At 43.7% G+C, this 24,729-nt stretch overlaps 1 long non-coding RNA gene across 1 annotated transcript; it reads right to left on the bottom strand.

Moving 5' to 3' along the window:
* Positions 1–9,985: 9,985 nt before the first annotated feature.
* LOC146072497 (uncharacterized) lies at positions 9,986–15,237 on the bottom strand. The gene is made up of 3 exons (XR_014473154.1): positions 14,799–15,237; positions 11,490–11,599; positions 9,986–10,148 (listed from the first exon to the last, which is right to left on the bottom strand). It is a non-coding gene; the product is annotated as an uncharacterized LOC146072497 (long non-coding RNA).
* Positions 15,238–24,729: the final 9,492 nt, after the last annotated feature.

Below are 24,729 nucleotides of genomic sequence, written 5' to 3'. Positions count from 1 at the left end.
ATGCGCCCCCCCGCCGCTAAAAAAAATTCGCCCCCCCCTTCCCCCTCCCCTCGGCAGCCCCCCCCCCCCCATGCCTATACCCGCTGCTGGCTGCGGTACCTGTATGCCCGGTCCCGTAGCGCTGGCTCCTGCTGCTAATAATGAAACGTGACTCTTAGAAAATGGCTGCCCCCATACTGCAGACAGAAAACTGTCTGCAGTATGGGGGCAGCCATTTTCTAAGTGTCCGTTTTCATTATAGAAGCAGGAGCCAGCGCTAGGAGAGACGGGACTGTGACAGCAGTCACACAGCACGGCAGGCAGGCAGGCAGGTACCGCAGACGGCAGCGGGTAACTATAGCCCCGCAGACCCCCGGCGCCCAAACTTGCTCTGCGCCTCCCCGCCACCGCGGGGGCTGCGGAGCTATAGTTACGCCAGTGAATGAGTGGTAACCAGTGAAAACATTCATTAGATAGGGAGCGTCTTATGAATGGATTTAGACATATTCGCTCAGGTGTGAAGTCTTCCCTAGCTGTATACATCTATTTGCACAGCAAGCGCATCAATTGCAAGGTGGGATTTCACAATAGCGGGGCGTGGTGTCTATCTGTTCACTGGCCACTGCAAAAACACTCAGCAGCAATTAAGGTCTGACGGCCAGATGCATTAAGTTTCAAAAGTTATAAAATGGAGAGTGATAACCATCTAATCAGCTCCTGCCTGACATTATTCAAACAAAGTCTGTCACAGGCAGGAACTGATTGGCTGGCATTTATCACTCTCCATTTTATCACTTTTTAAGCTTAGTGCATCTTGCCCTAAAGCTGGTCCATTGTCCTTTTATGAATATTTTACTTAGCTATGTTGCTGAATGAGAGTCACACCATCCAGAATGGGTTGTGCTGATTGGAAACAATGGAGTTTACAGCAACATTCTGAAATAAAGCTTTATTCATTGGTACTTCATATTTTAGCAAATTAATTGCACTAATTGAAAAATTATGTAAATCTGAAGTCTTTCATTTGTTTTATAAAAAATCATAAAATTCTTTATCAGTCTGAAAAGTTCTATCAAGTGAAATGCCCATTTGTTGTCCATTTACTAACTTTAGCAACTACACCTCAGTATTGTGCATTATTAATGTGTCTATAGCAATTATTTCTCATTGCCAAGACTGAGGAAATGTTTGTAGAGTTAGTATCTGATAAATGAGTTCCATAGATTACAGATTAGTTACCTAAACCTCAGTGTTGCTTATTTTCTATTAAGGGGAGATTTCTTTTCCTTTCCAGTAAGTAATCACCGGATGCCTGCTGCATGGGTTTGTCTCCTGCTACAGCGAGGATCGTGGGAGTCATTCTTAGCATTCTTGCAGGCTAGGCACAGGATGTCTCTCTCTCATCCTTATGCCTGCCCTTTTTTACAATATGCTTAAAAAAAAAAAAAGAATTACGTTGTTTTGTTTTGCAAGAGGGGAGGTTAAATGTAATGCACATAGGATCTAACTCTGAGTGATACTGCTTTCAGAACGCAAATGCAGGGTCGCTAGGGCCTTTAAAATGGTTCAGTCCCGGTGCGACCCTACATGTGCGGTCTGTTCAGACTGCAGCAGCGAACTGTCAATCTTGCCAGTTTCTGACATCATGAGGGGGCAGGGCGGAGAGTCATCGCGTCAATGGGGGTGGGGGGGAAGGAAGTGCTTAGAGCTGGCACTGCTCCAAGCACTGCCTCCTCCATAGTGTGAATGGGAAATGGGTCGCTTGACCCGTTTAACCCGTTTACACTGCACAGCATCATGGCAACGAACCGGTAAGAAATCTGCTTTTTACCCGGTTCGGATTGCTGTGTTGCTACCGGTTAGCTGTAACCGGTAATCCCTTTCACATTGCACTAATTACTGGGTTGAACCATCAAGAAACCGGCTTGTACCCGGTAATTAGCTATGATGTGAAAGGGGTATTAGATGTAAACTCAAGTTATGGATCTTTTTTAAAGTGCGCCGGCATATCAAATGTATTTTGCCCTTGCAACTGAACCTTATTTTCCAGTAACAACTGTCTTTGCCAAGAGGTTTAGAAGGATAGATATAGCCTAGATACTGTATGGATATGTCCAAAGTACAGTAAAGCAGTGTCGACAAAAAATGCATTCTAAAACGTCCATCTAACATATAAAAATGCAATTGTTTGAAGGGGATGATATGTGAGCAGGGGCATCAATCACTAATACTGGTAAAACCCAGTGCGCATTGGTAAAAACAAGGGTGTGTCCTTGCAGCCTGAATCCCTGTTTCATCACTTTAGGGGTCCCAGAGATGTGGGCTTCTCTCAGAAACCAGTGTGAGTGCAGTACCGACTTATCCTGGACTCTGAACTGTCCCCCCCCCCCCCCCCCACAGTCGATCTGTCTCCAAATCATGTTACATGCAGCTAAAAAACTTATCCAAAATATGATCCTTTGTTACACAAGACACTGCTAAATCTGTACTCCATGCACCAGGGGATGCAGTTCAAAATCCCGACGGTCAAAATCCGGACGGGTCGAAATCCCGAATGGGTCATAATGCCGACAAGGACAAAATCCCGACATTTAAAATCCCGACAATGACAAAAATCCCGACATTTAAAATCCCGACAGGGTCAAAATCCCGACATATAGAATGTACAGGTGAAACAGTCAACATGACTTTCCGTCTAAAGGTCGCAAGGTCGACATGGGTTTTTTCACTGTTTTTTGACCCGACATGTGCCGACAGGTGGTATTTCATGCCCTACCATCCACTAGGGCGTGGTGGGAGAATAAAATAGCGTGCCGAGCGCTGCGAGGCACCGTGCCCAAAGCATTGCGAGCGAAGCGGTTCACTTCCAACTGTGTCCATGTCGACTGTGTTGACATTCGGGTAAAAAAACTGTATAAAAAACCCATGTCGACCTCGCGACCTGTCAACGGTAAGTCATGTTCACTTTTTCACCTGTACATTCTATATGTCGGTATTTTGACCCTGTCGGGATTTTAAATGTCAGGATTTTGTCCTTGTTGGGATTTTAAATGTCGGGATTTTGTCCTTGTTGGGATTTTGTCCATGTCGGGATTTTGTCCATGTCGGGATTTTGTCCTTGTCGGTAAAATGACCCATTCAGGATTTCGACCCTGTCGGGATTTTGACCGTCGGGATTTCATACCGAATCCTGCACCAGGGCCATCTTAATAGCATTATGGGCCCCCAGACAAAGCAGTGCAGCGGGGCCCCTACCTAGTACATACATACATACACACACATACACATATATACAGTGTATATATATATATATATATATATATAAACAGTAGTTTGGAGGTGCGACACTCCCCGCAAATTAACAGGACATGAAGTGGTTTAAAGGCAACGTTTCAATGTCTTTATTGCGACATTTTTCATAAAGACATTGAAACGTTGCCTTTAAACCACTTCATGTCCTGTTAATTTGCGGGGAGTGCCGCACCTCCAAACTACTGTTTATTCCATGATTCCAGTGGGGGCACCCAGCAAAGCAGAAATCTAGCGTCTGAGCCAGTGAGTGTGCCGGTCTGCTGCTCTTTCTATATATATATATATATATATATATATATATATATATATATATATATATATATATATATATATATATATATATATATATATATATATATATATATATATATATATATATATATTAGAGGGAGAGAGATCTATCTGAGTGGCCAAATTATTATGACCACTTGACACATATGCAGATCGGCCATAACTTCACGTTGTTGCCGCTAGAGGGCAAGATAGCTATAAAAACGGGAATGCAGGACAAGTGAAGCATCAATTGCGCTGTGTTGCTTGCAAAGAAATGCGCAAAAACCATGATTTAACTGAGTTTGAACACGGGATGATTGTAGGTGCTCGAACCATCGGAACCAGTATCAGTATAACGGCTGCACTTGTGAAGTGTTCGAGAGCAGCAGTTATTAATGTTTACAGAGAGTGGATTACCAAGCAGAAAACCGGGTCTCAACATCAGGCTTGTGGTCGTCACAGGCTACTGAATGCTCAATCTGAAAGGAGACTTGCCAGAGTTGTCCAGTCCAACAGTATGTCAAATTGCGGGTAAGCTTAATCAAGGAGTGACTGCGAAGGCCTCTGAACGAACTGTTCGCCGCACATTACACCGTATAGGCTATGGAAGAAAACAACCAGTTTGAAAGCCTCTACTGTCTGCCTTGAAAGCCTCTACTGTCTGCGTCTCCAGTTCGCAAAGGAGCACAAGGATTGGACAGTAGATGACTGGAAAAGGGTCATATGATCTGATGAATCGTGTTTTTATTACACCATGCAGATGGCAGGGTGCAAATATGGAGAAACCAGCATGAAAACATGGACCTAAACTGCATTGCCACAACACTACAAGCTGGTGGAGGCATTATTATGGTTTGGGGGATGTTTTCTTGGCATTTTATGATTGTATGATTCCTGTGGAACAACATCTGAATGGTCAAGTGTATTGAGTGTTATCGCAGATCAAGTACATTCTGTTATGTTAATGGAAACCCTGGCCGGCCCATACACGTAGCACATATACTAACAGGCCATGTAGAGTTAGGGTTAGGCTGTGGGGGAGGGGAGTGTACAGATAGGTAGGCTGTTGGGAAGAGGGGTGTATAGATAATTAGGCTGTGGGGGAGGGGGTGTGTATCAAAAGAGGTAGGCTGAGGGGGGTATAGATAGAGTTAGGCTGTGGAGGCGGGTGTGTGTGTAGATAGAGTTAAGCTATGGGGGAGGGGAGTGTATAGACAGTTAGGCTGCGGGAGAGGGGTATGTATAGATAGTTAGGCTGTGGGGGAGGGGGGAGAATAGTTAGGCTTGTGGGGGGTGTGTGTGTGTGTGTGTGTGTGTAAAAATAGAGTTAGGCTGCGGGGGAAGGGGTATAGATAGAGTTAGGCTGCAGGGGAAGGGGTGTTTCAGAAAAGTTAGGCTGTGGGGGGAGGGGGTGTATAGTTAGATTTAAGCTGCAGGGAGGGTGGTTTATAGTTAGAGTTAGGCTGTGGTTGAGTGTGTAGTATTTACTATCCTGGGCATGAAAGGAGGCTGCTTTTGGGGGACACACCAGACCAATTCACTAATTCATCCTATGGGGACCTCCGGTTCCAGGTTCCATGCAGCCTTCTTCTCCACCCTCCTGAGCTTGGCTCCCCACCCGGTATGGAAGACTTGGGTGTTGGTCTCCTTATTGGTCTTCCCAAGAACAGACTCTCGACACTGCAATCCATTGTGAATGCTGCTGCTAGATTGATCCTCCTAGCAAGATGCTCATCGTCTGCTGATCCGCTCTGCTAGTCCCTCCATTAGTTACCTGTATTTTACCGTATTCAATATAAAATACTTCTACTCACTTATAAAGCTATTAACCATACTACACTGATGTATATATCATTACTTATCTCTAAATATCTCCATCTTGATCACTCCGCTCTGCACAAGACCTGCGTCTGTTTTCTGCATGGATCACTAGCTCCAATTCACTATTACAGGATGGTCATCGGGCTGCACCCACCCTATGGAATGCCCTTCCGTGCACAATAAGACTCTCCTCTAGCCTCCAAACTTTCAAGCGTTCCCAGAAAACTCACCTCTTCAGGCAAGCCTATCATATATAAGTACCACACACACACACACTCCAAGTCTATCTGTTGTTACCCAGTTCTATCACTGTCGACAATTGTATATGCGCTATATAAGAAACTGTAAATAAATAAAATATATACTGGACAATTTCAAAATGTTCTCATTCCGATCCTCTGGAATCAGTCAAATCATTCAAAACGTCTAGTGTGTACACAGCCACATGATACTGACCACCCCTACACAGCACTGGTCACACCCACACAGCACTGGTCACAGTCCCTCCCCTTCTCAGTATAGGCCTGTAGAACATTTTTATTCCCAGGCCCATGTGGCCCTACATCAGCCTTGCAGTAAGCAAGATCCTGATATTTACAAATCTACATTAAGTACCTACAATATATGAGAGTGTGTACAACAACATTGGATGTACACTATGTTCCTTTTCTGTTCACATAATTGTTAATTATGGCTTGAACTGCCTGGAACTGCATAGAACTCCTCAAATAGTGGCATAGTTTTAAGGTATGCGCTCCATGTGCCAATGTTCTCAGTCCACATTGTACCATGCAAACCCATGAACACAGTTCTGATAGAATAATCTTCCCTGATGATAAATCTGTGTACGTTCTAATGGAATCTATGGACCTATTAGCTACAATTTGTTTGCTACCTTTCATTATGATTTTGAAAAATGTATTACTCTACAGTACATGCCATGGGTGGGCTGAGTGAGCTGGGCTGGATTGGGGTGGGGGGGTTATGGGAGACTGGACAGAGTGGCATCTACTCCCCAAACCAAGAAAAGTTTTGGTGCCATGGGCGTGCCAGGTGCCTGCAGCTGTAATGCAGAAAGAGGATAATAATTGGCTGCTCCTTTTGTGATATAAATGTAAATGGAGAAGTCAATTGGAATAGTCAGCCAGCCTTCAAGCTGCAGCAGGGGTTGTAGGTGTAGTGGGCTTCTGATTGGTGGAAAGCTCTGGCTATCTACCAGTCACAATGGTGGGATATCTCCAAACACTGATTAGTAAATGGCTGCATTTTTCCACCAACAAAGAAGGAGGCAGCAAGGTCTGGAGAAACAGAAAGAAACAGAACAAGCCAGAAAGCAAAGGGAGTAACTTACAGAATATCTGCGTGGTAACAATCAGACCCTGTGCAGACTCTCCCCTCCTAGACACGCTCCAACCCCTCAACGCTACAGTACTTGCATCCCACTCTGAATTGTACCTTAAGTAGGATATTCACTGATCACACAGAAATAAATACCAATAAAGTATATATATATATATATATATATATATATATATATATATATATATATATATATATATATATATATAGCTATCAGATGTATAATAAAAGTTTTCAATCAAGTAGCAATGATCCAATAATAGTCATGTAAGCTTCTGGAGCTCCTTGTCTGGTAGGAAACTATGGTCAGTGATACTTCCAATCCTTTATGATGTTTTTCAAGACATATACTGACACCTAAAAAGGGGAGAATACATAATGTAGTGTGGTAAATTTATTAAAACATCAATGTAGTATAATATACAACATAAGATCACAAATCACAAATGGAGCAGCTCTCATTAGAGCTGCTCCTCGTGATTATATCGCCAATCGACACTGCTCACCATCCACCAGAAGGGGGTGTGCATGAGACGCTTGCTTGCCCCATTCTGACTGAGCCCGCCGCCGTCCTCCGCCGCCTTCGCCGCTGCCCCCCCTCTAGCTGCCCGCACCCTGCACTAACCATGCCCATCTCCCTGAAGCAGAGATGGGCAGGGAATCTACTCCCCGCCTCTGTATGATGGGACAAGCGTGCCTGTAAGACACTTGCACGTTCCCGTCAGAGGCAGTGCCTCTCCGCCAGCCTGCGATACCTCAACCTGGTGATTCCATGAGCTGGCTTAGAGGTGCTACATGTTTAAGTACAACAAAAAAAGGACATAATAAAAAGCATAATAAGCATAGGGGTGATATCGCTACCCAAAAGAATTTCATCTTCCCTCTGGTCAGAATCCCATCCAGGTCCTTAGTGGTAGCAGTTCCTCTTTTTTTTACACCAATGCATTCCAATCATGTAGTCTTTAGCAAAGTATGTACTTTACAGTTCACTTTTGCAAATTTTGCAGCTTTGCATGTCAACCAGAATGATCTCCTTGGCGTATAGTTCCATTTGTTGAAAATAACTAAGTGTAAACATGCACGTAAATGAAACATTGTATAAATAAGTGTATAATAATCTGGTATGCTCCACTTAAAGTACTGGTTCATATAAACTGTTTTAAATTTTCCCATAATTGCTATTGTTTTCATTCCCCCTTGGTTAAACATACATTGAGAGCAAAACACAAAGCTCTTAAACTCTGGGTTTTGTGCCAAATTACATGAGCTCAGTTCAATGTGTTTCCTCACTGAGCAGATAACGCAGCCCACAGCACCCTATAATGATATTAATTGTGGTTTTCATATCTTGAGGCTCTCTGAAAAACTGTAGGGGCGGAAGGAAAGGTAATTTCAGTCTTTGCACACAAATCACAGAGATCTTTTTGAAAGAAAAAATCATCATATTGGTTCTTGCAGAATTCTTGCCATCAGTGGCGTAACTATATCTCCGCAGACCCTGCGGTGGCTTGGAGGCGCAGGGCAAGATTGGGCGCCACGGGGTCTGCAGAAGGTATGGTTACAGCCGCCGCCTCTGCGTCTGCTGTTGCCGTTCCAGGACCAGCAGATCCTCCTGTCTGCTGCAGTCCCAGCGCTCCTCCCGAGAGAAAGTCACTTGCAAAATGGCCGCCTTCTCAAAGCAGACAGGTATTAAGGATGCTAGAGGAGGCGGCAACCTCCTCTTGCATCTTAAATAATGGCCTGCTGTAAGGCGGTGGCCATTTTTCATGTGGCCATTTTCCATGTGACAGGATGAGCGCCGGGACTGCAGACAGGAGGATCTGCTGAGGGGGGTGCTGAAATTGTAGTAGCGGGGGGCGCTGAAATCGAAATTACGCCACTGCTTGTTATAGATACTTTAAATGCAATATGATGTGGCAACTTCAAGATGGTACTGACTATACACATATTTTATATACTGCAATAAGGGTCTATTTTGTCTGTTAGGTCAGCAGACACATGTGAGGAAACCAATATCTAATTAGTCACTTGTAACCAGTGGTGGATCCAGAGGTGGGGCGGCAGTGCTGTCCAAAAGAGGGGAGCCGCACCAATTGCCAAACATTGCTGTCTCGATCCCCTACCTTAATTTTGGCTGTAGACCCACCTCTGGGGCAGCCACTGCTGGTAACACTGATATAACATACACCACAGGGTATATTTACTAACATGAGAATTTTTAGAAGTGGAGATGTTGCCGATAGCAACCAATTAGATTCAAACTATCATCATTTAGAACAGTGGGTCCCAACCTGGGATACTTGTACCCATGGGGGTATGCAAATGGAGGAGGAAGTGGAGTTACTTCATAGTGAAGCCCCTAAGTTGTAGGAGGAGGAGGAAGAGGAGGAGGATGAAAAGGGACAATTTGAGGAGGGTGAGGAGGAGGAGGCAGAAGGCCCTTACCAGGGCACACAGCCAGTGGACGCAATGTGTGCTTCTCCTATGGGCAGAATTGTGCCCTGTGAGGGACATAGTGCCTTCCTTTCCAAGGCTTTTTGGAGAATTATCTGACTGGACAGGAGTGGCGCTAAGAGGGGAGCTGTAGGGCCAAATACTCCAGGCTGTGAATGCTGTTAGTGCATTCAAAAGAACCGTTAAGAACATTAAAAAAAGGTTTAAATATATAAAGCGTAATTTTTTTTAAAAATGGCTAAACAAAGGACAGAGGCTAGCAGGAGAGGTGATGGGCCTAGAAAAATCATCGGATATTCTGTGTATGAGGAGGAGCTCAAGGGGATAATACCACCTGAGGTGCTGCCAGGGATCCATGTCCACAATAGGGACCAGCCAGCAACCCCTGAACGCCTGGGTGAGATACTCCAATGTTTTATTGTTAAACATCTTTTCCTTCAGTGTCCTCATTATTTTATAGCATGTTTATTGTAGGTGCTTGCATCTTTTAATTCAGCTGCTGCAGCACTACACCTCTCAGCATGTTATTTGACTAAAAACGATGTATTTTTTCTACACTGAAAAAATGCTGTGATGTGTAGTTCTACAGCAGCAGGAGGCATGCTTCCAACCCTCACCACTGCACAATGGCTACAAATAATCTTTCAGAATGATTTAAAATCTTTAATAAAATAATGTAAATAACAATCATGTTTTCTAAAAGATAGAAAAAAGGTTGTGTTTTAGAATTCTTAAAAAAAAAACAATCAACAAAGCAATTGTGTTAAAATGTTGTTGCAGTTGTGAAATGACAATATTTATGCAATTTTTGTAGATGTTCCACACAATGATGGCAATTCCAATTTTTTTGATATTTCTTAATCATATTCTGTGTTTACTGCAGCACCAGAGGAAAGAAGGCATGCTTGTCCTCCCAAAGAAGGTTCCACGACTTCTTCAATCTGACGCACCTGGTGAATGTGGATGATATTCAAAAACACATTACTGCATTGTTTCTCATCTCTTAAGGCCCCCATACACTAGGGCGACTTGTCCTTAGGACAAGTCGCCCCCGACTTCCCCCTGAGCTTCCCCGGCTGCTGGGAGCAGGGGGGCTGGGGACGCTGCGGGGACACAGACGCTGCGGGGGACACAGACGCTGCGGGGGACACAGGCGGCATAGAGCCGGGCAGAGGGAGCCGGGAGCTGTCAGTGCTAGAAAAAAAGCCTACTGTATACAATGAATGGGCAGCCTGTGATTGGCTGAGCGCTCTCTCAGCCAATTGCTGACTGGCTGAGAGAGCGCTCAGCCAATCACAGGCCGCCCATTCATTGTATGGGCTTTTTTTTTTTTATTCAGTGCTGACAGCTCCCGGCTCCCCCTGCCCGGCTCTATGCCGCCTGTGTCCCTCGCAGCGTCCCCAGCCCCCCCTGCTCCCTCCACCGCCGCACCGCCCCACTAGGTCCCAAGTCGGGTGGTCGGACGTGCAGCAGGTCCGACCACCCGACGCAGATCCGATGCGCACGGGACCGTGCCTCGGATCTGAGGGGACATCAAAACTAGCCGATTTTGGTCCGATTTAGGCCAGATCCGACTGATCTGGCCGAAATCGGACCAAAATCGGCTAGTGTATGGGGGCCTTAACCCCTACATTCAGTACAAACCATCATAGATAACAACACTGTACTTTTGACCAAAACTGTGGTACTTTGACATGCAAGTAATTTTACAAACCTCAAAGTGGGTTATGTTGTTGGGTCCATATTGGTGTCATTCAACTATGTGAACTGCTATCAAAAAATGTCGTTGCACTTCATTAATATGTTTGCTCAATAATTTTCTACTAATATTTATTAATCAAGTATCTGTAATTATACAAAGGGCAAAATACCTCCCTCAAGAAATTGTCTTGACTATGGCCCTTATTCTGGTTCACTCGTAAAGGCAAATTCCTTCTCAAATGGACAAAACCATGGTGGGGCAGATGTAACATGTGCAGCTAGATTTAGATTTGGGTGAGTTATTTTGTTTCCTTACAGGGAAAATACTGACTGCTTTATTTTTACACTGCAATATAGATCTGACTTTGAAGTAAAACCCCACCCAAATCTACTGTAATTCTCTCTGCACAAGTTACATCTGCCCCACCTGCAATACACATGGTATTGTCCATTTGAGAAGGAATTTGCCTTTGCAAGTAAACCAGAAGAGGGGCCAATATCACAACTATCCTGTAAAAACATGTATGTCTATAAAAATGTAAACACACAATTTTTTTCTTCAATGTAGCAACATACCTAAAAATACTTACACAATTTTTATGTTATACAGGAACATCCCAACAAGTGTCTGCACCCACATTTGCTGATAAAGGAAATCAGGATATTGACATTATCCTTGAACATGTGGCTCCGTTACAGCCTGATGAAGAGAGTACACCACAAATAACTTAACAAACATCTGATACCATTGTACAACCTCCCCAGCCCCGCGTGCACCCACAGCAGACTGATTAACCCGATCGATCTATAGTTTTTGGGGAAAGCAAAATCACATTTATGAACAACCAAACTACACAACTAGAAAGTATAGGGAAACAACTACACTCCATTTAGCATCAAATGTGTAAAGTGGCACAAGCAACGCGCGTTGCCAAAGGCACAGGCATACAAATGGCTGCTAATCTTGATAGGAGGATGTGTGACTTAACAGAGGCTGTTAAAGCCCAGACTAATGCGTTGGTGGGCCTGCACACTCATTTGCAGAGTCACAGCAAGCAAAGCTACTATCAACAGCTTCTCAACAACCCCTGTCAGCACATCTCCACTTACTCCACCTCGGCGCAGCCTGAACACACGAGGTGGTGCAACCAGAAGTGCAAGTCGTGGCCATGGCAGGCAAGAACGCAAGAAATAGTTGCATGGCATAAATGTTGACAACACTGCTTATTAGTTTGTTACAATGTTTTTACAATCTTTCGATTTGCCATTTCGGTTATTTCTGCATTTGTGCATTGGTGAAGGTCGGCAGGCCTTAGGTCAACACACACAAAATGTCAACATGACTAAGGTTGATAGGGTCATAAGGTCGACACATGCATTAGTTTTACATTGCCAAGGTCCACATTCCACTGGTGTACATGGGTTTTTGTGTTTTGTTTTAAAGCCAACTGTTAACATAGTCAACACCGTACATAAAGAGATAAATGAAATGTGATTAAAATAAGAGAGAGAGAGTGTTAGTGAGGGAAAAGTGTTAATAGAATGTAAGGGCATGCTGCACTAAAGCCACCCAGCCCAACCAGTCCAGGGGCACCACACCCCACACCACCGTTACCCTAAATTGGGTCTGCAATTAGTCAGCAAGGAGCCACATGATAATGGCTCCTTACTTGGTATAACTGAACTAAGAGCTACCTACCTTGGAGCAACCCCAGACTACTCCATGTGGCATATCAGGACCTGCATCTCCGCCTAATACAAGCTCCTTTCTGCCTCTCACAACATACATACAGATAGTGGTAGATGCTCAAATTAGTTCAGTAAAACTTTTCAGGTGCATGCAAGGGAGGGGTTAATACTTAGTAATTAACAAGACATTGGTTCCCCCGGCACACTGAATAGTTTTAGCAACCAATCTTGAACACTACATGATAATAGAATTCAGAGATATTGGTTACATATATCTGCGCAGGTGTATGACATGCCCCCAAGCCGCGTCAAGGCTTCTCTGTATATTGGGGGTCCCTAGCGCTATATCTAGGTGCATTTTAATTACATTTGATTTATCTCTTTATGTATAGCTTCGGCTTCCTATCACTAATTATTAACACTAAGTATCTCACTGGCATGCCGCACTGGGCCTCCTAGCTTATGATAGTTTTTGGGGTGCCGCACCCTGCACCTAGATATAGCGCTAGGGACCCCCAATATACAGAGAAGCCTTGACGCGGCTTGGGGGCATATCATACACCTGTGCAGGTATATGTAAACAATATCTCTGAATTCTATTATCTGGTTGCTAAAACTATTCAGTGTGCCGGGGGAACCAATGTCTTGTTACTTACTAAGTATTAACCCCTCCTTTGCATGCACCTGAAAAGTTTTACTGAACTAATTTGAGCATCTGCCACTGTCTGTATGTATATTCTTACACCAGACCCTAGTGGATGGTAGTGCCTGAAAGAGTGACTGTTGGCACATGTTGGCACCAAAAGAAAAAAAAACACATGTCAACGTTTTGCCTGTTTACCTTCCCAATGTCGACCTCATGCATGTGTCCACCTTATGGCCCTGTTGACCGAAGGCATGTGAACCTTTTGTCTATATCGACCTAAGGCCTGTTGACCTGCAGTGGTTGAACCAATGTATGTCGACCATAGTTGTGTCGACCTAAAGACCATGTGGCACCGTTTAGGATTAAAAAACAATTATGTGTTTGCAGTTTTTCTGCATTGGGCCGAAATATGGCCACACATGACTCATAATAAATCTAACTGTGTACAAATGTAAATGGTGTGTTTTGTTTATATATTGTAGAATAATATATAGAGTACATTGATTACTAACAAGGTAATCACATTGAAATTCAAAAGAAAACCTACAGTAAATGGCAACATAAATGGGATGTACCAATAGCAAGAGAAAATAAACAATAAAATCTCATGTACATATAGTACATAATAGCTTTTGACACATTTAATGTGCTATACCTAATAATATTTATGGAGAAACACTTGCATAACACAATTTTTGGGACATTATTTCATGATATTTTTACTTTTTTAATATTAACCTACCATCAATTATGTTGTTCACATATCAAGTACTTCTCAAGGGTGGGCATCATTCCCCTATATTTTGGCACCCAGATAGTTTTTGCAGTGTGTAGTATTTTAGGGCAAAATAATAATTGAAAACAATTTAAATTTTGGTGATATCACCTTAGAAATACTGGTGTATGATTGTATTGTGAATCACACAGGCTTACAGGCTCCTCCACGACTGCTGCAAAGTTTTCTAGCCCTTCATTGCCTTGGCCCAGGGCAATGTTGTGAAGCATGCAGCAAGCCTGGATGATCATCATCCCTACTTTTTTGGGTTGATAAAGCAGGATTCCTGATGACCAGTCCAAACACAGAAAACAACCTTTCAGCACTCCAAAGGTGCACGCCACAACATTGTGGGTAGCAATGTGTGCAGTGCTATAGCAGTGCTGTGAAGGGCCGTGTGGGTTACGCAGATGTGTCATGAGCCAGGTTTCACACCCATATCCTGAATCACCTGCAGAATTATGGAAAGGTAAGTAGTTTGTCAGAAAAAATCATAGCATAAATCATTATACATTACAATAATCGCAATTGCATAAAAACAATGAGGTTTACAACAACACTCTGGCCCTGCAAAAAAGAAATTTCAAAGGTATCACTTAGCTTGCGCTGATTCGAGCATACATCAATCCAGAGGTATATGTGTCTCCGGAATGAAAAATGGAGAAGAAGATATATAGTGAAGTATTTAATCACAACATCTAAAAACATCTATTAAAAACATCGATACAAATAAAAAAATTCATCACATCAAATATGACAGTGGTTAGGATGGCTTTCTAGTGAAATTACCAGAGGGGGTGTGAACCGGTATACAAACACAGTTCAAGTAGAGCATATGATCTGCAGAATCTCCCGGGTGATAGCTGCTTCTCCCTGCTCCTGGTGTAAAGTGCCCGTGCTCTGTGCAAAATCAGCTGGATCTACCTTCCGCCCACTGCCTTATCAACCAACGCGTTTCAACCCGTTACAGGGGTCTTTTTCAAGGTCCTGATGCTGTATACATGATGTGACAGGCTTCTGGCTTTAAATAGTGTCCACATTCGCGCGCCGCGCTGCCGCACACAGCTGAATCCTATACACAGCCAGACTACATTGTCCATGATTCCTTGTGGTGCAGCAGCCGGGCGTCATGTCATTTCCGGTTTGTAGTTCTCTGTGATGCTCTGGGGACTACCTCTCCCAGTGTCCATTGCTTGCTGTGACATCACTTCCGGAATAGCGTCTTTGCTGTTTACAGATTCGTTTTGTAAACAGTGTTTTCGTGCTACTTATGTCTGTAATAATAAAATCCACTTTAAAATCGTGCATATGATCTAAAATATCAATGGTCTCTAATACAGATTTATCACAGTAAAAAACGCATCATGCAGAATACAGTTTTAAAGTGACAGTGCTCTATTAAAGTGACAGTGCTCAGATCATTCACAAGAACCATTTCACCTCGAAATCTGCATTAAGGCCTCCCGGTACTTACCTGAGGGCCGATAGTTGTCATCATCACAACTGGCTGCAATCGATCCCAGGCAGCCAGTTTAGAAGGATTAGAAGGAATTGTTCTGATGTGGGACTATATTCAGAACAAGCAAAAGAAATGACTAATAAATTTGTTGCCTCAGGGTATTGTAAAAACGTAGTCGATGCCACCAATGATATGGTATCCACTATGTCAAGAAATGATCTCTTAGAAGAAAAACAAAAAGAGAAGAAAACAAAAAGTGGTTTCGAATGGTCGTTTATTACAACTTACAATTGTCAATACAAGAAAATTGAAGCATCATTAAATAAACATTGGGAAGTTTTAAAAAAGGATCCCATTATAGGGAACCTTTTACCCCCCCGCCCTAAATGTATATACAGAAAAGCATCCAACTTACAGAATAGACTAGTGAGTAGTGCATTACCTCCAAAAATGCTCACCACTAGGATTAAAACACAAGGGTTTCATAGGTGCGGCCAATGTGTGGGATGCAGAAACATTAAGGGGGAGGGGTCAAAAACTACTGAAATAAATGTAAATGGAAATACAGTAAAAATTGTAAATTTTATTACATGTAACACAACTAGTGTTATATATGCTATAGAGTGCACGTGCAACCTTGTGTATATAGGCCGCACATCACGAGCTTTAAAAACAAGGATTGGGGAACATGTGCGAAATATACACAAAGGCACAAATACACATGCACTTTCAGATCATTTTTCCAAAGTCCATAATAAATCCACAGCAGGGATCAAAAAATTCTGTGGAATTAAATGGGTCAAAGGTCATTGGCGAAGGCGAGATCTTGCAAAACAACTAGCCAAAGAGAAAATGAGAACCATTTATGAACTTAACACCTTACAACCGGGAGGCCTTAATGCAGATTTCGAGGTGAAATGGTTCTTGTGAATGATCTGAGCACTGTCACTTTAATAGAGCACTGTCACTTTAAAACTGTATTCTGCATGATGCGTTTTTTACTGTGATAAATCTGTATTAGAGACCATTGATATTTTAGATCATATGCACGATTTTAAAGTGGATTTTATTATTACAGACATAAGTAGCACGAAAACACTGTTTACAAAACGAATCTGTAAACAGCAAAGACGCTATTCCGGAAGTGATGTCACAGCAAGCAATGGACACTGGGAGAGGTAGTCCCCAGAGCATCACAGAGAACTACAAACCGGAAATGACATGACGCCCGGCTGCTGCACCACAAGGAATCATGGACAATGTAGTCTGGCTGTGTATAGGATTCAGCTGTGTGCGGCAGCGCGGCGCGCGAATGTGGACACTATTTAAAGCCAGAAGCCTGTCACATCATGTATACAGCATCAGGACCTTGAAAAAGACCCCTGTAACGGGTTGAAACGCGTTGGTTGATGAGGCAGTGGACGGAAGGCAGATCCAGCTGATTTTGCACAGAGCACGGGCACTTTACACCAGGAGCAGGGAGAAGCAGCTATCACCCGGGAGATTCTGCAGATCATATGCTCTACTTGAACTGTGTTTGTATACCGGTTCACACCCCCTCTGGTAATTTCACTAGAAAGCCATCCTAACCACTGTCATATTTGATGTGATGAATTTTTTTATTTGTATCGATGTTTTTAATAGATGTTTTTAGATGTTGTGATTAAATACTTCACTATATATCTTCTTCTCCATTTTTCATTCCGGAGACACATATACCTCTGGATTGATGTATGCTCGAATCAGCGCAAGCTAAGTGATACCTTTGAAATTTCTTTTTTGCATGTACACTGTTTGGTGGAGGTTTGGGAGAACTCCACACTCATAGGAGTCACTGGCATTGCAGCTTACTGCGCACTTAGTCTAGTACACTTAAATTCTTTTGAAAACACTCTGGCCCTGCTTCATTATATGATGCCATATGCCTAGTGATTTGATGCTGCATGTATGCAACAGAAATTAATTACAATCTGGCTTGATTTAACAATAACGTTTGTCCCTGCAGACACATGGACAGCCACAAGAAAACATCATTAACCTTGTTATGATGTTAGCATGGGGATAATGCCCCTTTCCCACTGCAGCTAAAAAACGGTAAATTGCAGATTTTCAGCACAATTTACCGTTTTAAGGCTGCAGTGGGAAAGTGCCAGAGTTGAAATACCGTTTAAAGTTAAATGGTATTTCAACCCGTTTTTAAAGCAGAGTCCTACACGTTAAAATAACGTTTAAGAGGCAGTGGGAATGCCTCTTAAACGTTATTTAGCCTCCAGGCAGTCCCAGTGCCTGATGAGAACTAGTAGTTCTCACTTTGTGCATGTGTAATGAGTGCACGTGCATAATAAAGAGCCGCTCATTACATATGCACATATATAATGAGCGGCTCATTAGTATGCATGTGCACTCATTACATATGCGCAAAGTGAGAACTACTAGTTCTCATCAGGCACTGGGACTGCCTGGACCCTGCATGGACCCCGCATGGACCCCCGCTGCCTCCCCACTGCCCTGCATCCCCGTGCAGGTAAGTACAAGGGGAGGGGAGGTGGGGGCACAGGGCAGGTACGGGGGGTTAGGCACTCCTTACACTTGGGGGGGGGGGGGGTTTAGGCACTCTACATTTTACACGGTTTACTGCAATGGGAATGGTACTTAAATGGTATTTAAAACGGTAATCTGCTACAGTGGGAATGCTAATACGGTTTTAAATACCATTTAAGATTACCAGTACTTTAAACTGGTCTGCAGTGGGAAAGCAGCATAAGGGGTAAATTGACTACAATGGGAGTTGTTTCACATGGGATGTTGCTATGGGCAACCAATCAGATACTATCTAGTAGCTTGTTGAAGGTACTAAATAAAAAAGTTGCTTTTCATTGTTTGCCCATAGCAATAGCCCAAGTGAAATAGAACTCTCATCTTAGAAAATGTCAACATAAGTGTGTGTGCATGGCCAGCTAGCAGTGAACTACAGCTCAGGCGTGCAAAGAAAAACCGATGGATAATTAAGCCGGAGGTTACATAAACCACTGAAGGTTCTTATGCTGCACTTGTTTAACAGTTTGTGTAGGGTTGTGAAACTATGCTGCGCTGGCATCCAATGGGTGCAGGAAGAGGAGTAGTTTAAGCTAGGAGGGTCTTGTGACTAGGGAAGTCTGCCTCTCTGAGGAAAATTCCCCGCCCTCCCATCCCTATTTTCTGTCTCTACTTCTTCTCTTGGGCGGCACTAAAGAACGGTCATTTGTGTAGATGGAATAGTGTGTAAATAGTGGTTGCCGCTCTCCCGACATCGATTGTCAGGAGCCGACACGGGTGGTGGCTTGGAGAGTTGATCACCAGCGGTGTGTGAATGCTATGGTGATCCTACCCCCCCCCCCTTTCTTTCCTCTGACCGTTCTTTGGTGCCGCCACCATTTTATAGTTTATAGTCAGTTGTCAATATTTTAAACGCCAGCACTTGTGTCAGTGTCATTATTTTAGTTAGATAAGCTAAGTTAAGTGGTAAGGGTTTTAAGCATAAGGATACAGATGGTGAGATTAACACAACAGAGACACAAGCAGTATGTTATGCACGCCATACAGTAGAATGTGGGTGCACCATTTCAGAATGTCTATTATCGGGGTCCTCATGCTATCATGGGCAACATACTTACATAAAGCAGCAGAACATTCTACATGTAAACTGAAGTGAAATACAGTAGTTTGCATGGCTATACAAATGTGTGCTGGAACTGTAACAAAGTAACTACTTTAAGTATATACATTTTGGTAACATACTGTAGCAGTGTAAAGGGGCATACACACATAGAGATGTGTGCAAAGCTATTTTGCTAAGCTATTTAGGGTAGGCGATTTCCCTGTGTCCAGATCTCTCATGGAGAGTAGTACATATACAGTACATGCAGTGATTTGTGCTAAGCAATTTTGCTTAAGCAAAAAAAAAAAAAAAAGGCCGGGTAGTGGTTCAGAATGAGAGCTCTCGATCAGTATCTCTCGTTCTGTACACACAGAGAGATTTGCAGTCACTTGCTAAGCAATTTGAATAGATTTTGACTGCATGCACTGACTAGTTAGCAGGAGATAGTTAATCTCTCGGGGCATACACACAGAGAGATCTGTGCTTACTTTCTAAGCAATCTAATCAGATTACGTAGAAAAGAGCACAAAATTGCTCCGTGTGTTTGCCCCTTAATATACATAGTTATCTGGTGAATTCCTGTCACGCACACAAAGACAGCAGCTAACAAAAAAAGAAATAAAAAGAGAATATGGTACCTACCAAGTAACCATCCCTCTGGAATATCTCCTCGATCGAATATGTCCCAGAGGGAACTCATACTCAGAATATAGGAGCCATGGCAAGACCAGGGGTAACCTGCAACCACACTGAGAATACGCAGGTTAGCATCGGCCACTACCTGCACATAGAGGGAGTGACGCCCACGTCTATTGAGAAAGACATACCCCCTTGTGTGCGGTGGCCATATCTCAATGTGCGTGCAATCTATGGCTCCAAGCACATTAGGGAATGCTGAGAGCCAATAGAATGCCACCTTCAGGTCCTACCACTCGGTCTCACAACGTGGGAATGAGATATACTGTATGTGCGCCACCGCTTCTTCAAGGCATAATGCACTTGAGAAAAATGCCTTGAGAAAGTGGCTTGTGTGATCCCCAGTGACCAGGAGCTTACTGACTGGTATGACCCAGTAGCAAAGAAGTACAGGACACACATTAATTTATGTAGCCCAGCAGAGCCGGCCCTAGCCTAAATGATGTCCTAGGCAAGATATTGGCTGGTGCCCCCTAGCACCGTCACTAGTTCCGCCTCTGACCCTACTCCCCTTTCCCAGCACCATCAACCCTCATCATAGCAGTCATCATTTTGGTGCTCCTACCCGCAATATTTTAAATAGAAACAGTGCACACATTCGGTGTGCAGCCCAAACAGGGGTGTGTTCTTGCTGGGAAGGGGCATGGCCACACAATAGTACCCCCAATTCAAATTATGCCACACAGTAGTGCAACTTTATTCACATTATATCATGCGATGGTGTCCCTTATTCACATTACATCACACAGTAGTACCACTTTACCTTATGTACATTACGCCTCACATTATTCACATTATACCCTTAGAAAAAAATCCTGAGAAAATATTGTATTTTAAGCACCTCCATGGCCACACTGCAACCCAGCACAAAGCAGTGTGTGCTGGGCAGAGGAGAAGAGCTGCAGCTGCTGCTATCACTTGAGGGGAGGGGGCCCGGGGCCCCCACTGGGCCCCTCCATCAGACTTTGGCCTGGGTAATTTGTACCCCCTACTGTGTGCGACTGTGGCTGTACCTGCATACGGAATGCTATGTTACAGTGATTTCCATGAATACACTATTTCATATGCAGATACAGCCTCACTCACACACAGAATATAGGCATGCTGCATATCATTTGAATCAGCAGAAGCTGCTGATGCCCCTAGGCATTCCAAATGCCCTAGGCAATTGCCTAGTTTGCCTATGCCTAAGGCCGGCTCTGTAGCCCAGGTACAGTTACTAGTAGCCAAAGGCTCCAAATCATCCCTAGCCTGCTCATGTAAGTTCAAGAGGTTTGTGCTGGTCAGCCTAAACATCCCCACCACCTCTTTATTAGAGAGGGAGGCCAGGTACACCCTCATACAGTAAGTCCGTACAGCACGAAGCGGAATGGGTTCCTGGTTCTGGTCCTGCGCCCTCCTCCTGGGTAGCTCCTCAAAGCTCAAAATCAAACACCACAACCTCAAAACCACACTGCAGCATCTCCATTGCTAACTCCATCACAGGTGTCAATGATGAGGGTATGTTATTTATAGGGGTGGTGTGGGTGATTATAGGGTTAACATGTGTGATTTTTTTTAACACTGCCTTAAGTTGGTCTATTTTTTTGATGATTTTTGGTAAGGTGAGCCATGTGATATTGAAATGTGCTCTTTATTACATATGTGATTTATATACTTTATATTGGGAAAACATCTGGATGCGAATTAAAGTGTGACCAAAAATCGCAAGGTCAAACTTTATGAATCAGTTTGAAGTACACACCCCACCCAAATCTAACTCTCTCTGCACATGTTACATCAGCCCCACTTGCAGTGCATACGGTCCATCATAAGCCCCGTACACACACGGGGGGATATATCGCCGAGCGATATATCGCTCGCGATGAGCGATATATCGCTCAGTGTCCTGTTTGCATCAGCGACCAGAGATGGTCGCTGATGAAAAAGAAACTGCCGGGGGGAGCCCGGCAGTGGAAATCAGCTGGTCACAGGAGCATATTCATGCGACCAGTGATCACTACAGGGGAGAAAACAGGAGCGCGCACCCGGCGATATATCGCTGGTGCACACTATCATTGCAGGCAATATGGTCGCTCAGGGACCATATCGCCTGTGATATTAGACAAAATCGCCCCCGTGTGTACACAGCATGAGAGTGAATTTGCCTTTGCTAGTGAATCAGAATAACCCCCAATGTCACATGGAATGTTGCTATGGGCAATCAATCAGAATCTACTTCTTTTTTATTTAGCACCTTATAGAAGATAATAGATAGTATATGATTGGTTGTCCATAGAAACATCCCATCTGAAATAGAAATACAATTATTAAATTTCCCCCACTAGCTTTAAAAATCATAAACTCCTTCCTTAGTTGTAGCATAATTGACATGTTGCAAAGCCATCTCTTGCTCTTCATGACACTGACCTAACATACCTCCTCTCTATAAATGTGGTCCGTGCAGGTGTTCTATTTGGAAATATTAATTTAAAGGCATACCTCCCAACATGACCCATTCTAGGAGGGACAAAATGCTGGAATAGGTCATGTTGAGAGGTATGTAAAGGTACATCATAAGGCCTGCTTACTGTGTAGAAATTCTCTCATCTAAACACGCAAGGTCCTGTTTGGGAACCAGCACAATTGTGTAAGACCTCTAGAGGGGTTTCTGCCTATAACAACCACCCTTAGTGTTTGAAGAACACATAAAACACTGGTACATTGGGCCTTATTGTGGTTGGTGCGGTCCGTTCCGTATTCTTTCGGAGCTGACCGAACGCCACGCTGTGCGGACATTGTAAGAACAAACGCCCACAGGTTGTCCGCATTCGGTCGGACTCACTCTCTAAGAAGAGGGTGTGTTTTCGGACAACATCCAAAACGTGCGTGTGCGGTCTTACAGCGTCCGAACGGACGGGAAGCTGCCCGTACGCACCGATGCGGTGTATTTACGCAAACATCACTACTGTAATACACTTATGCAATTAGCCAACCTCATAAAAAAGGGATTGTTTGTAATTGTAATCAATTAATTCCTTATTGATACTTAAACACATTACTACCACTTTAGATTAACCCTTACATCATGTGAAGTGCTATTCATTCATTGTTGCCCCTTTACCTGTCTTAGTGGTTCCAACTGAACCTGTGAAAAGAGTGTAATTAATCACTAATGAGTAGAGGAGTGGATTGTATTGTGGTCAGCTGAGAGTGCTTCAGGTGCGGGCGTACTAATTGGGCGAACCGAATGCCTAGCGCATGAACAAGTGCTCTCTGCAAAGTGAAACTTGCTTATGAAGACCGCATATTTCAGGCATGTTGGTTCGTTTGCAGTTGGTGTCTTGTCCGAATGCACGCCTACCACAGTTTGTGCACTCCCTCGTGTACGCCCAGATTTACGCCCAGTTTTGCCCACTTTGAAACCACGCCCTTGTGTAGGGCCGAATGACGCCCATATTGCGCCCATATTTCCCAAGTCGATTCGGTGCACATTTCTGGACTGTATTAGTGAGAATGAGTGGCACATGCGCATTGCGTTGCCTACGCATGCGCAGACGGCTAAAAAGCGCCCTCCGAAAGAATTCGGAAAGGACCGCACCAACCAGAATAAGGCCCATTTTACTTAGGTGGAGCCAGTACTTAAATTTCTAGCAGTAATGGTTTATTGAATTGGCTGGAGACCACAGGATTATTAGCTGGAGTACTAGCAACTGAAGCAAACGCAGAATGACATGGAAATAGTTTTAAGGATAATGACTAGAATACCAGATGTGTTCAGAATTCTGAGGCAAGGATCTCTCAGCATACGCAGACTGAGGATGTGGACTTTACCATAAGAGAATAATTTGAGGTCTGGAGTGCAGCACAATACTTTAGCACAGGTGAGAATCAGCTGATGGGTGAATTCACAGATCTAAATGCAGCACAAGGATAGAGTACAATGAGTACTGCTGTTTGTAATGAACCTCTAAGGCAGGGGTGGCCAAACCGGTCTTCGAGATCTACCAACGGTCCATGTTTTCCAGATCACCTATCTGGTGCACAGCTGTAGTCAATACTAACAATCACATTTTCAAACCTGCTGCAATCATTCATACTATAGATCCACAGGTTGCCTGGAAAACATTCACCGTTGGTAGATCTTGAGGACAGGGTTGGCCACCCCTGCTCTACGGTAATGTAGATATACTCAGTACTTTTATTAAGGCAGCAGAGTAATAATTAGAGACAGGATTATATGCAACATAAAAAGATTGAAATATGCATGCAAATATGCATGAAAAATACTTAAAATATGCATGAAAAGTGTTAAAATATGCTACATTAAATAATAAAAAAAGTATTTTAACTTATTTATTTAAAAATCAGCATACAATTAGTTGCAAATAAACCTCAAAAATAGGCCCACAGCATCTGTAGATGTCTAGTGCTGTACACAGGACTTTTTTTCTTCGTGGCTGCTACAGCAGACTGCCGCGTCCAAAGCTCTTCTTGCATCAGCTACACGGACCCTCATTTCCAGTGCCGATGGATCAAATGTCCGCATAGCATGTGAGGGCGGTGCAGTGGAAGGCTTCCTCCTGCGCCGCATACTCACTGTGACACGGTATTTCCTCTGCGCCGCGTGATGTCACAACCCTTCTGGCCGCCTCCTCTGCTGCAGAAGTCTGTCTCTTGGTGTAAAGTCCCAAGCCAGGGGCAGGCAAAGGTTCAGGAGCTTCGTAATGGCATGTGCCCCGACTGACTTTTATCAACATGGATTGGCAGCCTAGAGCAGTGTCAGACATATCGTACATCCAATGTTCCCCACACTGCGCACATATTGCCCCAGCTTGCACACTCTACCACTACCTGGCCAGCAGCAGCAGGGCAAAGCAGTGCTGTGACTCGTGGGTGAAAAGGGTGCAGGGCCTAAAATATGCACCATCACTAGATTTTAGGTAAAA

This window comes from Crinia signifera, chromosome 4, assembly GCF_055691185.1.
Source record: "Crinia signifera chromosome 4, ASM5569118v1, whole genome shotgun sequence".
In the NCBI taxonomy this organism is placed as follows: Eukaryota; Metazoa; Chordata; class Amphibia; order Anura; family Myobatrachidae; genus Crinia; species Crinia signifera.
The sequence above is the reverse complement of the archived record's forward strand: the minus strand, read 5'-3'. Positions and strand labels throughout refer to the sequence as shown.